Source organism: Pagrus major, chromosome 16 (assembly GCF_040436345.1).
Source record: "Pagrus major chromosome 16, Pma_NU_1.0".
NCBI classification, from domain to species: Eukaryota; Metazoa; Chordata; class Actinopteri; order Spariformes; family Sparidae; genus Pagrus; species Pagrus major.
In genome coordinates this window covers 24,158,927-24,173,671 of record NC_133230.1, presented here as the reverse complement: position 1 = coordinate 24,173,671, position 14,745 = coordinate 24,158,927, and the positions used below count along the sequence as shown (strand labels likewise).

The following is a 14,745-nucleotide window of genomic DNA, read 5'->3' as shown; positions in this document are numbered from 1 at the left end:
AGTCCTTAATACAATGTTGCAAGTTTGACATGGGTGGAGGAAGTTTTCAACTGTTGGTTCATGGTCTGAACATTCAGTTGATGTGTTGTTCCAGATTGGTTGCAGATCTGGCTGATGTCCGGACTTCAGTATCAGAGACAGAGTAGTAGCTGTCTGATCAATTGCCGTAAAACACAGTGCTTGAGCGTATTAAGCTCACAAGTAGGTCATAATATGCTGATAGGCTATTGACAATAATCTTGATGTGTAAATAATCCAGCGCCCCTTCAATCATTTTCCTTTCTTTCCAATCTTGCATTGTCACAGCAGGTAGCTAAAATGCACCTTAATGCTGGTTGCCTCCCACCAAAAACAAGAAGACACAGTAGCTACATAGCTTGCTACCATGTGTGTCTACCATGGACGTATACGACTGCCACACAAAAGCATGTCGGAGGAGTTTACAGATGGGAGCAAGAGCATTGTGAATTCTTTTGAACACGATAATCGAGTAGTAGAATCTGATATCAGGACAAGACTGACATTTGCGATCATTAGTTGCAAACCAATCCGTTAAATTCTGTTTACTAAAAACATGAGCACGTTCGATGAATGTGCTCTTTTATTGTGACCGTGAATAACAATGCTGCTTTTACATTAGACATTGTCATTTGAGCTATTGTTCACATAGTGCAGCCTCAGTATTTACTCATTAGAAAATGTGAGCCTTTTGTATAACAGGGAATTTATTATTCATATGGGGCAGTAATAGATCCCTAAGTTTCTTCTGTCAAGTGTTGCTGAGTTTGTACTGTAGTACTCCACAGTGCACTTTCCCATGTCATCCACTTCACATGATGGAATTGGATGTGACTGAACTGTGGTGTTAAGTATACTTTTCCCTGTAAAACCACCTGAAGTCCTTCCTTTTCTCACTCAAATGCTGACATGCTGCACCAGAATCGATTCTACCTTTTATGACTCGTCATCAATCAGCCCGTGAGGTAGGTGCTGCATGTTAAACCCTTCCCGTGTTGTGAAATGAGGAGTAGGTGTGATGTCAGTTCAGGGCCAAACCAAATGAGTACCGTGGGATGTGAACGATGGAATTCAGATTTTTTTTTTTTATGTTGTTGTGAGTGTGCAGCGAGGACTGTTTTCTCAGCTGGTCCGCTCAGGAGGACGCAGGCAGCCGTCCCTTTGCACTCAAATGTCCACATGTTCACAGCGGACCTAAAATACAGATGTATCCATTACGTCAGTTAACATTCAAGCTTCAATACAGGCAAGTTGGTCAGCCCCAATATTGGTGACCTACCACAAGTACAAAGACAGATGTCAGACATGTCTGTTAGCTGGTTTTGATTTCTTTTTAGTTTGTCCTGGCTGCATGGAAGTTGATATATATATATAAGATATGTAAGTGCTTTTAGATCTTTTATTAGAAACTTACTCACTGGATGTAAAAGTCTGTAAAATTTGCAGACATTATAGGACATGACGCTGAACTAATTGTAGGTTAGAAGCGGTTGTTAAGACCATTTAAAGGCAAAAGCGATAAACCAATGAGGTTGTAGGATGTCCGGATTTCTCCTTACAACAATGTGCTCAGGACCATAATGTCATTTATGTGTTGTGTTGGATGATCACATTTCCCAAAAAGAATAGAACTAATATCCTCTAAAATTAGAAAGTCTTGTCATTATGTTGAAAAAGGGGCTGCTCAGGGATTAAGGGTTTGGCAACAGAGTTATAATTAGAGTTAGGGTAAGGAATACTCTAGAGCATGTCATTGTTGCGGTCACGGCCTGGGTTTACAGCATGAGCATGACTCAATACATGTCCCTTGAGTTTGTGTGTGTCCATCTCAAAGTGTATCTGCATGCCAATATTTGTTTTACCCACATCTTTGAACTGTACGTAGGACATTTGCTGGGTTTGTTTGTTAAGTCCAATATTGGTCAGGATTTATCTGTTTTTAAACAGGTCCTGATACTTTGCAGCCCATGTAATTCCCAATTTCCAACCTAACAACAATAAACGCAACAAGTGGTCCACTCCTGTGTACATAGCAACCTATCTCAGAGAACACACATTGCCTTTTAAAACTGGCAGGACCGTAACTACATAAATGTTCTTGGGCAAAGTAAATTTCTCTCAGAACCAGAGGGGGAAAAAAGAGAAAGCAGAGTGTAGCTGTTGGCTGCAGCTTCTGGCAGCTCTTTGGCTGCTGTGATGCGGAGGGACTTGTGTTGCTGAGACGGGGATGGGGAGGCGAGAGAGAGAGCAGAACGTCTTATTTTTGCTGGCAGTAGAGAGAAGTGCTACCTTGGAGGCGGCTCTCTGCAGAGGCCCATACATCTTAGTTCCTGGCACCCGAGCCGGCGGGGGGTGGGAGTGCGCGTGGGAGGAGTAAAATGGAGAGAGATGGGGGAGAGGTGGGGGTATGATGAGGGGCCTATGCTGCTGGGGAGTCAGCCAAAGTCCAGGACTCGCTTAATGGGTTCTCCTCCGCTATGTGATCCCAGTTTGGAGAATTGGAGCAGACACCCCGACTCCTGTCTCCCCGGCTCTGCCTACTGTGACGGGGCTTGGCATGCAGGGGTGAGATGATGGCTGCGGATGCCATTCTCACTTCTGGTATCTCCTAGTCACGGGACTGGAAGGCACTGGATGACAAAACCAAAGCCACCTGTGTGCGTGTGCAGCAATCTGACTCACTGGCTGTCATTCATACCAGAGCTAGCCCTTCCTCTGACTCATCAAATGGCATTTAGCTGATTTGATACACGTCCTGAGTGAAACTGCACTTGCAACCAGTTGAGATGACACTTCTTCTACATAGCTTGTCAAGTGCTGTTCCTGATCGGGATGCAGTGTTCGTCAAACCATACACATGGTGAAGCCAGTTAATTTGCTGTACATTGTGTGGGAATCACGTCAGGAATTCAGATGTGGGGCAATTTTCTTCACCTGAGTTGAGAAGGATTAGCTGACAGTCATTGTCTTGCAAAACATCAAAGGGTTATTGCCCCAGTGGAAGGCGTCATCAACACCTGTCATGAGGTCTGCATTTGTTATCCTGTTGTATATAAGTGAAGACAATCTGAAAGTCATGGAAAGAACATTCTGCTTTGGTCTTCTCTCATTGCCGCATTTATGAAAGAGATCTGATTCATCACACTTATTCAGAGAATTAGCAACTCTCAAACATCAGTAACGACAGTTTCCTTACAATTGTTTCCACTCTTGGTCAAGCAGCCTCTTGGACTAAATGTGCTTGGGTGTAAGGTTTCTCACCGTCTCAAGATGCCTTTCTTCATTTTCCATTTTCCAGTTCTCCCGCTGAGACCACCAGAATAACGAGAGGCGAATCCTAATTAATCTCGATCAGGTTTTTATGATTCTGATTCTGATGATTCAAGCCATTTATCTCCATCGAAATAAGTCAAGCTCAGACATTATTGAAGGGATTTTACTGGGTAAGAGTTTGGGCAAGTGGGTGCAATACGCACAAACATGTGATTGTATTTGAAAGCTGAGCTGAGAGGTCCCACAGCCACGATGGTTCAGACAGAGGTAGCTCGCTGCACATGTGTTAACTCCTTCTCTGCCTGAACTGTATTATGTAATCACCAGGAGCTACTGTACTGATGCCGGAGAGTTCAGTGATTTAAAATGTGTAAGTTTATGATTCCCTTTTATTGTAAACATGAAAGCTGTAATTATTTCAAACACATTTTAAGACCCTGCTTCTTTTAAAGGCTTGGCTTTGGATTGTTATTGGGGTAATCAAGTCGAGCAAGCTCAACCAACTATTTCCAAGTATGGCAGGCGCAGGGGAGAGCTGCGTGCACAGCGGCATGCACCTGAATGTCTCCCCAGCACTCTGTCTTAGGCTCTGGCACAGGCACTGCTGTCTTGCATAATGCTATGAGATCATCCAGCAAGGATTTAATGCTGTAATACATATTTGTTGTCATCATCACCTGCGTTGCTTCACACTCCAGTAAACTTAACAGCTTTCTTGTTCAAGTGTGAGCTGGAGGCGATGCAGAAAATCCAAATCTAAAATAGTGCCACACATGACTTTGACATTTCAGATTAATTTCTCAGTGCTAAATGGATACGATGCCACCGCATAAACAGTCAGAACACGATCGGCTTCTGTGTCCTCTTAGTTTTTCCCTCTGTGGGATCGAGAGGAGGAGAGGAACTGCCGGCCAAGTCCTCTAATGCTGGCAGGCTGAGTAAACGGTGTCTCCGGAACCTTGTGTTAGCCCCAGCATTTCCATAAGCACCCTTCATCCCCGCTCTGTTATTCTTTATGATCCGCACCTCCGCTCCAGCTCAAGCAGTCCTCCAGGACCTCTCTCGTTCTGTCCAGAGTGGCCCCCCTGCACCCACGCAGATGCATGTTTACAGCACGGAGTCCCACACGAGGGTCCACCGGATGTATTGTCCTGCAAAGACCAGCTGATAGCGAGTCGCGATTAAACTCGCACAGTCGAGGCATCTTGTGGACATCTGTTTTCTAGGAACTGCTGGATGCTTCTTTAGCTGAACATTAGCGGCGCCTGCGTGTTACCCTAACAAACGGGCTGTCGACTCCTGATGAAAGTGTTATGCTTAATTTCCAGTTTCAGCTATGTGTTGCAGTAACAAGTGTTTATGTAATATTTGGCTCGTCAACACTCACATACCCACATGATCAACGGATTCAGGGAGGCAGAACAGCTGAAACACACAGATAGGCAGAAAACTGTCAGAGGGGTGTTGACCTCTCCTGGTGCATGTGAACTGCTTATGCACTGCTGGTACCCTGTGTGCTGTCATGAAGCTAATGAGTGCTGAATAAAGCATAGGGTACACAGTGTCTTAGCATGTGTCTGTGTACGTGTGTGTCCACAGGAACTCCTACAGATCTGCCAGCTGCATCATTAAACTGTGGTTGCTGATTTTTTTTTAAAAAAATTAGCTTTGCAAAAGAATCCCAAACCAAAAATATAATTCCTAAAAATATTGAGATGAAATACACTTTCCATTGTTTGTGCAATCCATATTTTTTCCTTTTTTTTCAGTGACAGTGAACCCCTCCTCAAAATAGGCACAACCAAAGACCATGTGAAACTGTCGTTTAGGATAACAGGAACTGAAATATAACGTCTCACACTGTCAGCAGGCGGACATGTTCCAAGTGCAGACTACTCCAAGGTATTTTCAGTCGAGTGGTCTGCTCCAGCAAACCGTTATTCTCTCAGTGAGTGGGGAAATTCTGACAGGCAATCAGAGCCCACTACAAAAGGAGAATGTAAAAACAACTGAAAATGAATCCCTACGAAACGCAAATAGCTTATTGCTAAATTGTTTTGGTCTGGCGTAAAGCGTTGCCAAGAAGAGGGCTTGAAGTGGGATGGCGTGAAAGCGAGCGAGGGGAGGGAAGGAGAGGGGTTCTGCTGCAGTGGAGAACTGAATTATGGGTAGCTTGTTTGACATGGGAGCATGTCACTTTTTTTGTCAGGGAGTTTGGTTACAAGATATTTCATACCCCAGTACATGAGCTATAATTTCGTGTACAGACACTTAAAAACCGAGGCAGATTATGACAGATGGAGGGTCATTAGTCTTTCTTCACTCGCCATTGTTCCTCATGAATAATGATGATTACACAGAGACAGATCTGCTCGACTTCTGTCAAATAGTGTCCTGATTGGCCTTAATGTCAGCGATGGTAATATGTTGCTTGGTCATTCTTACCAACGATTATAAAATATCGCATATTCATTGTGGATTCAGATGATTACCCTAGCTATACTGTGCCAAGGCCACTGTTTCAGACCACAGACTGGCATGGACTCAGGGTGTTCAGACCAAGGTTAACCATTTATTGTCTGTGATGGACAAAAGTATACAGACACCATTTTCTCCTTTCTTTTGTCCGCTTTCCTTTTTGGGCTGTTTTTCGTGGTTTGGGCTAAGCTGTTTAGTTCATATTAATGTAAATCCTAATCATATAGCAAATATTTTTTTTAAATCGTGACTTATAACTTTGTGGGCACAGTCTGATGAAGGTCACTCCCTATTCAACATGACAATACAAAAAAAGTTAGTGTCTGGGCTGCTTTAAAATTTTAAGTTGACTGAATTTGAGAGAGTTAAGGTAATTTTGAAATTATTATTATTACTAAACTTGTCATATTAACTTGATATAAATATGTTTGTACTTAAATTTATTAATTTATGTTACTTCAACACAATCTTTCAATTTCTTTCAACTGGAGTTCCAAAGCTGGTCTATGAAAAGTATGTGGTTTGCTTAACTTTGTTGTGTCAACTTTACTACTGTAGTTAGTAACTATAGTTGGTCCTACTGAGTTATATTTCTCCAGCAAGTTAATCTACACAGTGTGAGGGGATACTGACTGAATTTAATACCAAACTTTATCATGGTTTGCAATGTTTTTATCATTGTGAAAACAAACAACCATCGTTCACCTTAAAACGTAATCAGACACACAGTTTCCATCTCATATGTTTTGTTCAAACTATAAAGAAGAAGGGAGTATTAACTTTCAAACAATGCATGCTGGGATGTCTGCTAATATGCTGATCACATCAATGAGTTGATTGAATTGTACATTCATACATCTCATCATTAAAAGTCAAAAGACTCAGAAGAAGAAGAAGAAGAAGAAGTTAGAAGAACTTGTGTTTATAAATTCTGAAATGGTCTGAAAAGTTGAATTAACTTTTATCATTAAAACTTCAACCTCTATATGTATGGTAAGTTGATGAGAAAATATTAGTTGTTTTTCACTAAATTCCTGTATTACTTTTTACCTACTTTTTGGTTTTCCAAAAATGAAACGGGAGCAGCTGAATTCAAGAAAAAAAGAGATTAATTTGAACTTTAATAGAATCAGATTTAATAGATTCATTCAAGTTTGACAATTTGGGAAATATGCTTATACACTTTCATACGCTTATCTTAGCATAAAGATTGGAAACAGGGGAAAACAGCCTGACTGTGTCCATAGGTAACAAAATCCGCCTTCCAAATATGGAATATTTGATGAAATATTAATATGTCAGATCTCATTTGTTTAATCTGTAAAATTCAAATAAAAGTGTGAAAATGAAAATGTACTGTTTTACGGGGGTCATTTCCTGGTCTATTTCTTGGTTGTGAGCTGCTGCCAGGCAACCAGCGGAGACACGGGTATTTTCCATCCACGAAATAATCCAACAAGCATTAGATGTCCATTATCCTGACACAGCCTGACAGTCTTTTAGAAAAGTGCACACACTGTAACTTTAAGAGTCTGATGGCTTTGTCCCTCAGCTGAAACATGATCCCCGACTGTTTATTTTGTTGTTATGTTTTTGCAGTCTGGTAATATGCCAGTTTGTCTGCTTGATCTAATTTGATGATGAGCTGCGATGCGTGTTGAGTATGGTTAGACTTTGTCTGACATGTGCCATTCCTTTTTTGCTTTCCGTCCACAGAGCACAGTACATGTAGATAGACTTTATAAAGTCTATCCACATTTTTAACAAAGGGAATAAGGATCAATATCAAATGTCAGGAATAACTTTTACCTTTCAGCTAAATATGTGAATGTTTTATGCCTTTTTTTTATGGTTGTGTGTGAGAAAGTTTTAGTTCCTTTTTCCAAATCATTCTCATCCATATCTCGTTCTTGTTCTGTGCTTTTTAAAATAGTTAAAAGCAGCACGTCTTCAAGTCTCTCTCCCACTCACGCTTGGGATATCACTCTGTTAAGCCTTTCCAACGTTCTCGTGTTACTTGAACAAATATACAGAGCAATGATCTGATTTATTTCCTCCCTTTTCAAAACAGATCAGATATGTCTGCTTTTCAGAGACACTTGTACGTGCCTCTGAGGTTCCAGCCTGGGTTACACAACAGTGGTGCCAGTGGTTCGTTATCGTCTGAGCCGACGCAGCTATCTCTGACGCTGCACAAGATTGATGGCCTCTTGAAGGTGCTGGACCTACAGGGAAGTACCAGATTCTCCCTCTGAAGGTCACCAGAAATCAGATAAATGAGATCACAAGCTATTTGTAGAAGACATACTATAGTAATCTAATTTGCTTTCTAGGTTTGGCAAATAAAGATGGAGTTTTCGTGTTTGCTTGGGTCGAACCTTGCCAAGTCTTGTTGTCCTTAATAAAAAGTAAGGCAATACAGCTGTTTAGAAACTGAAGAATGTGAATGGTGCAAACGCGGTCAGTCAGCCGCCTTACCACATCACCTCTCTGCAGTGCACGCAAGAAAAATTGGAAATCCTGACGCGACTTCAGCCTCCACATCAGCATGTCTCAGTGATGGAAGAAGGCAGACTGGAGGGAAAGAGGTGCAAACTTCTCCACTACCACTCACTCCACTCCTTGAACATCACACTACAGAGCTTCAAAAGTGAAAACCTAAATAACAGGAGACAGAGTCGCTCAGTTTCCATATCAAACACACTTAAACACGGTTAACATGAGTGACTGTTTCAGACCGTGCTGTGAGCTCGCGTTCGTGAACAAAAACCACATGCTAGCCATGTTCTCATACTTACCAACACGGATCACTTCATGCTGCACTTCCTGAAAATAATTGTTTGTTATATGGAAAGAAATGTGGCAAAGGGTAACTGCACATTGTGTTATTTTATATCAAAGGTCCTCTCCTTGCCACCGCTCCAAAACACAAACCCAACACGGACCAAACAACGAGCGCTAACCGCCCCGCCCTATAATAATGAGTTGGGTCATTGTTTATTGACAAGGGTCACTTCACGTCTTTATGATTGCGTGTGGTTGTATTCCAAAATATGAAGCGATGGGTCACTAATTTTTGGACTGTATGACAGTAATTTGTTAAAAGGCAGAGCCTATAGCGGGATACAGAACTTAAAGGTGGCACGACTTGATTATAATGTCAACTGGAACATTATTACGAGTCCTGCTCAATGTTTATGTCCATGACATAATTCCACAGGGGGCTTCAAAAGAGGGGAAACATTTCTTGTGCTAACAAATGGAACATCACAGGAAAAAACTCTGGAATATATTACACTGAAGCTGAATGCAAATCACGACCCAGTGAAGTTATTTGTTCTTTGCAACAAAGCGGCGATGACAGAATGACAGTCTTTTAAAACATGGAGCATCACTCAAGGGAGGAATTGGGATTATTTAAGCGTCAGTTCATTCCCCTTTTGAGTTTCTATTAACTGGGGCAAACTTTGTTATGGAAATCTTGTGGTATAAATATGCTACTGTAAAAAGAGAGAGGAGAGACTGAGTATTTGTTGACCTCTGGGTAACGTAACGTCACGCCATTTTGACTTGTTGGAAATGTCACCTTCCGTCCGTACAATGTGTTCTCTGGGAAAGAGTTGATTCATAGTTAGGTTGACTGAGCTTCTTATTTCCCCCTCGGGCTATTTGTTCTTATTATTCAAAGAATAATGTTTACTGGGATGCCTTCTTCCATTTTTTTTGGCAGCGGAATGATTAATGATCTGCTTTGATGCTTGACGCTTTGGGCCAGATTGAAGCGCACGCAAAATCAGAGACATATTATTTGTCTGCAACATTTTGGATTCGAAGTGGAACTGTGGTCAGTGTGTTGGTGTTTAGGGCGGCGTTATAGGAAAGACTGGCTGGACGAGAACATGAGGCCGTTTCCAGTTAATGCTCAGACACAATGTTCTCGCTGTGTTTCGGCACATGACGGCGGCAGCGGACAGGGGGAGTGATTTTCTGGAGAGCTGCGTTTGTCTGCCTCCAAGTAATTCTACCTCGCTGTGTGTCAACTAGCAAACACTGGCTGCAGTTCACATGTCTAACCTCCAACAGAGGAGAGGGGGTTTTGGATGGTGGTAGAGGAGAGAGAGCCTTGTGGGAGGTCACTCTGCGGCTCTGCGTACGTGCAGAATGTGAGCTGAAAAACTGTCCGCCTGTACACTTTTCTGTTTTCCTTTAAGGAGTGAAACCCGGCAGGTCGAGGTGCCGTGGGGTATGCAGAGTGGGTGACTCAGGGTGAAAGGGAGTCTTTCAGCTGGACGCATTTCATGGATGTTTTGGGAAGCGCTGATGGAAACGGGGGAGGTTAGGCGGCCCATTCCTCCCCCTAGGGTCCTGGCGGTGTCAGAGCAAAGAAAGAGAGAGAGGGAGAGCGAGCACAGAATGTGTTCAGCCTGCTCTGTATTAACCTCAGGGAAAACAAGCCTCCCTCACAGCTTAGCCACAGTGCTGCCCCTGCAAGTACGCAGGTAGACTCGGCAGCACTTTGAGGAAACGCTCCCATGTGGCAAGGAGATAAAAGCAAGAGGGGGGGATGAATATGATAAGCTGCTAAGCCACACTTAAACTAATATTTATGTACTAGATGTACAGCAAGGATAAATGTTGAGCATTGGGTGGTTTTGGTTTTCTCAAAATAGGGCAAGTCAGTCAGGAGGAAGAATTCTAGGAATAAATAGATCTCATACGTTTGTTTCGATACTGAATGTGATACACAGGTGCTGGGAAATAACGGACAGTTAAATCATCACGGCAGACAGTAAAACACGGCTGACTCATGTCAGGTTAAATGCCAGTAAGCAGCATTTGACGGCTATAAAAGATGTCTGGTCATCATCGCTTTGGTATGCAAGTTTTCAAACATGTGACAACGAACATTGGCGGAAGAAGCACTCAGATCTGTTACTGAAGTGAAAGTATCAACGCAACAATGTCCAAACTCCCCATTGCAAGTAAAAGTACACCATTCATTCTTCATATATGACGTTATTAGATTGTTAATACTGACACATCAATGTGTAAATCACAGTTTAGCTAAGTGTAACACGTTTTAACTACTTATTTAAAGTATGAGGGATCGTGAGATGTTTGATGGGGTAGAATCAAAGTACTGTCCGACATTTTTTCATTTCACTAATATTGTTTTTGGGGGGAATTAAATGTTGGATCATTTCTCCTCTATAGTGCTGCTTTTTCCAGTTTTTTCAACTCACTGACATTTGAAACATGAGAAGGATCCCCAGCAGCACTTTAACCAAAAAGATTGAGAACCTCTTGTGTAGATTGTAACTAGATGGGAAAAAAACAGGACCTTCCCCGTCTCTCTCAGTTGCCTATACAAGCCTGCTGAGGATTTGTTTGGGCTGTTTAGTGCTGCTGGACTGTGGAGTTCTTTGTGAAGGATTTTCCGCGACAATCCAAAGGATGTGACTTTATACACGTTCTCGAGTGCCTCGTCTCAGAGCCTCTCCCCGCTCTGCTAACAGAGAGCAACAGTAGCTAAGGTTAGTTTAGAAATGGAGTCATCTTACGTAAACAAGCAACCAGCTTCCAGCACATCACAGAAGTTCCACAGAGCCCCTTTAAAGTTTTTTTTTCCATGTATAAAAACTTAATCTGATGAGCACAGTATCAGTACAGTGCCTGTAACTGTCAGATAAATGTATTATAGTGTTACGTGTACGTGCATTTCATTTTGAATAGATATTTAAAGGGATGAGAAACTTCTCAGTGTATTGATAAATGAGAGCCAACACCGACTTGGCTGAAACTAAATGCGTTCCTTCAGAAACAAATGACACAGCAGTCAAGAGTACAGCGCGCTCCGTGTTAAATATTGACGAGTGAAGCTTGTGGCTGCTTACTGTTGCCTGAACTGATGTCCTGAGTCACAGCCTGCTTGTAAAGGGGGGAGAACAAGAACATGCAGGGGCTGTAGCCCGTATGAATCTTTCACAACAACACTGAGACCAGACATCAGGATCTATTATTATCTCTTTGACCTCTCTGGCCTCTGACATTCTCAACACTTCTGCTGCTCCGACTGATACACAAATTCAGATGGAGATCAATGCATTATGTTTATTATGAGTCCAAAGCTGTACATTACAGGCTGTATCACACTGGGTCATGGACATTATGAAATCATTATTCAGCTTATTATTCAGACAGTGCCCAATAAATCATGTTGCACAGTTATGTATTATGTTTACTAAAGGAATAAGACAGTATAACCATAGATATGAGGCTTTTAAGGAATGTTACACATGGCAGGAGTCACTATCAGAACAGCATTATGTACGATTTAAGAGTACATGGATGAAGATGAATTACACACTGCATTCATATTAAGCTCAAACATGAAGAAGTTTATTACACACAGAGATAAATGAGTGTCTAAGTGAATAATTGTACAGAGGACTCAGTTGAGACCACACAGCTGGCGCACGATTTCTCCCCATCAGCGAACAAAACAAAAAGCTTGAAGTCATCACCACGGGTTTATATTGCAATTTAGGGTGACTCTGCTAAATACCCTCATATAAATAACAATACATACTTAAAGTCTATTATGAATTGTGGGTTTGGGGAAACACATCAAAGCCTTCTCTCATTTTTTTTCGGTTTCTTGCATGATGCGGCAGAGCCAGTACTGATATATTTAGGCTTTCTCAGTTTTTAAACAGTTTTTAGGAGTAAAATTGCTGTTGAGTTCAGCTATAACTCACATGAGTGAAATAATTTTGGGCCCAATTAAAGCTGATGCATAAAAATCCTCTGTCTTGCGAGGTGTAGATTTTAATTTTTGGGCACATATCGCCGTTCTTTTATCATTGTCAAACCTTTTTTTACTGGCCTGTAAGTAACTCTCCCCTGAGTTTGGCAGTGATCTTGTAATCTAAAGGCTTCAGTGTTAGACCATAGGTGCAGTTTAAAGACAGTTCCTCATTGGCACATTTCTCAAAGGTGCACTGGTGCAGCAGAATTGCAAAGAACAAAAACACCTCCACCTTGGCGATCTGGTCGCCGATGCAGCGTCTCTTTCCCGATGAGAAGATCATCACGTTGTTGGCTATGTCCTTATCGAGGGCCCCGTTTTCATCTAGGAAGCGTGAGGGGTCAAAGATGTGTGGATCCTTCCACTTCAGAGGGTCGTGGTTGACAGACCACTGATTGATGAAGACCACTGTGTCTTTGGGGATGTGGAGACCTTCGATGGTGACGTCTGAGGTTGTGGAGTGTGGGATGGTGACAGGGACGAAGCTGGTGAAGCGCATGGTCTCGTAGATGAAAGCGTCCAGATACGCCAGGCTGCATCTGTCCTCGATAGATGGCAGCCTTTGTCGCCCCACCACCTTGTCAATGAGCTCATGGAGTTTGGTCTGTATCTCTGGGTGTTTAGCCAGCAGAAGAAGAATCCAGTGGAGAGCAGTGGAGATGGTGTCGAGACCTGCGCCAATCAGATCTGACACTGTGCCCTCTGTGTGGCTTTTGGTCAGTCCGTTGTCACCGGAAGCCTTCTCAATAACGCCGATAATGGCATCACTCATATCCCTTGTTACTTCTGGATCAAAAGTCTCTCGGTGCTCCTCCACCTTGTGCTTGACAAACCCAAAGAACTCTTGATTAAGGACTTCGAAGTTCTTGAACATACTGCGGACTGGATTAGGGAAAGACTGCAGCCATGGCATCACATCTACCAAGCTGCCAGCCCCGACTGTCTGTCCAAACATGTCTACCCTCTGCAGCAAGGTTCTGAACTCAACATCGTCATGTCCATAACGCTTTCCAAAGCACAGGGCACAAATCACATTGGCTGCAGCTACTGTCAGCTCATGAGCGGGGTTGAAGTGCTGGCCCTGAGCACTGAGTTTAAGGAAAATCTCAACTAGCTCTGTGGCTTCTGCCACAATTTGCTGCTCAAAGGCTTTTTTGGTCTGGCTGTTGGCAGATGAGAATGCTCTGATCGTTGATTGAGCAATTTTCCTGTGCATCTTCCACTGTTTGCTGTAATTGGTGAAAGTCATACTCCTGCCTCCAGAGACTATCTGAAAAGAGATAAAGTCTGGTCTGCCTGCAAACTCCGTGCTGTGCTGTATCAGAGCCTCACGTATCGCCCTGTCTCCATTCAGAACCACAATATCACTGCAGCCCAGTCGTATCTGGTACACGTTGCCATACTTTTTAGCCAGCCTGGCGAAGGTGATGTGAGGCATCTGGCCCAGCTGCATGGCGTTGCCCACCACAGGCCAGGCGAAGGGTCCCGGCAGTCTTCTCTTCAGTCGGAGGTTCCTGACCCACAGACAGGCTTCCAGGCAGAAGAGGAAAACGACGGAGGCAACCAGAGCAGGCTGGACCTGTCCGCTCCATTCCCTGATGATGCTGCTGCCCTTCACACCAAACTCTCCGTCCATTTGAGCCATTGTGTTATCCTGTAGTTTGTCTATTATCCACTGCGTCCAATAAAAATTTTGATTTTCATTAAAAATGGTAAACCATTTCAAGTGATCTCTATTTCCACAGTCTTACGTACATTAAAACACAAATTCTTTGCTTCCTCATCCTATACTATAGTAAGATTGACAAAATAGCCCAGAAATAGTCCAAGCAGCACTCACATGCCGTCTCACCCCTCCTCCACAGGAGCTAGTGTGGACGTCTCGATCAGGTTCAAGCCTTAACACTTCGCTTATATGTATCTCTTTTGTGGGAGGGGTCAGCAACTCAGGTTTTTTATTATCTCTCCCCTCCCATTTTGACCACAGCCTGCAGACCTCAGTCCTATTCCCACTCGGGCCTCCAGCCAGCAGCGTCCCTGGTAGGATGACAGAGACGGAGAGCAGCTTCTTAATGGTCCCTGTTGTCAAAAAATACAGATTTACAGTTTTTATAACCAAAGAATATAACAAATGACCATGAAACCTTTAAAAGACAAGTGACTTTACA

General features: G+C 42.8%; 1 pseudogene; it reads right to left on the bottom strand.

Moving 5' to 3' along the window:
• Nucleotides 1-11,860: 11,860 nt before the first annotated feature.
• On the bottom strand, nucleotides 11,861-14,421 carry LOC141011016 (cytochrome P450 1B1 pseudogene; annotated as a pseudogene).
• Nucleotides 14,422-14,745: the final 324 nt, after the last annotated feature.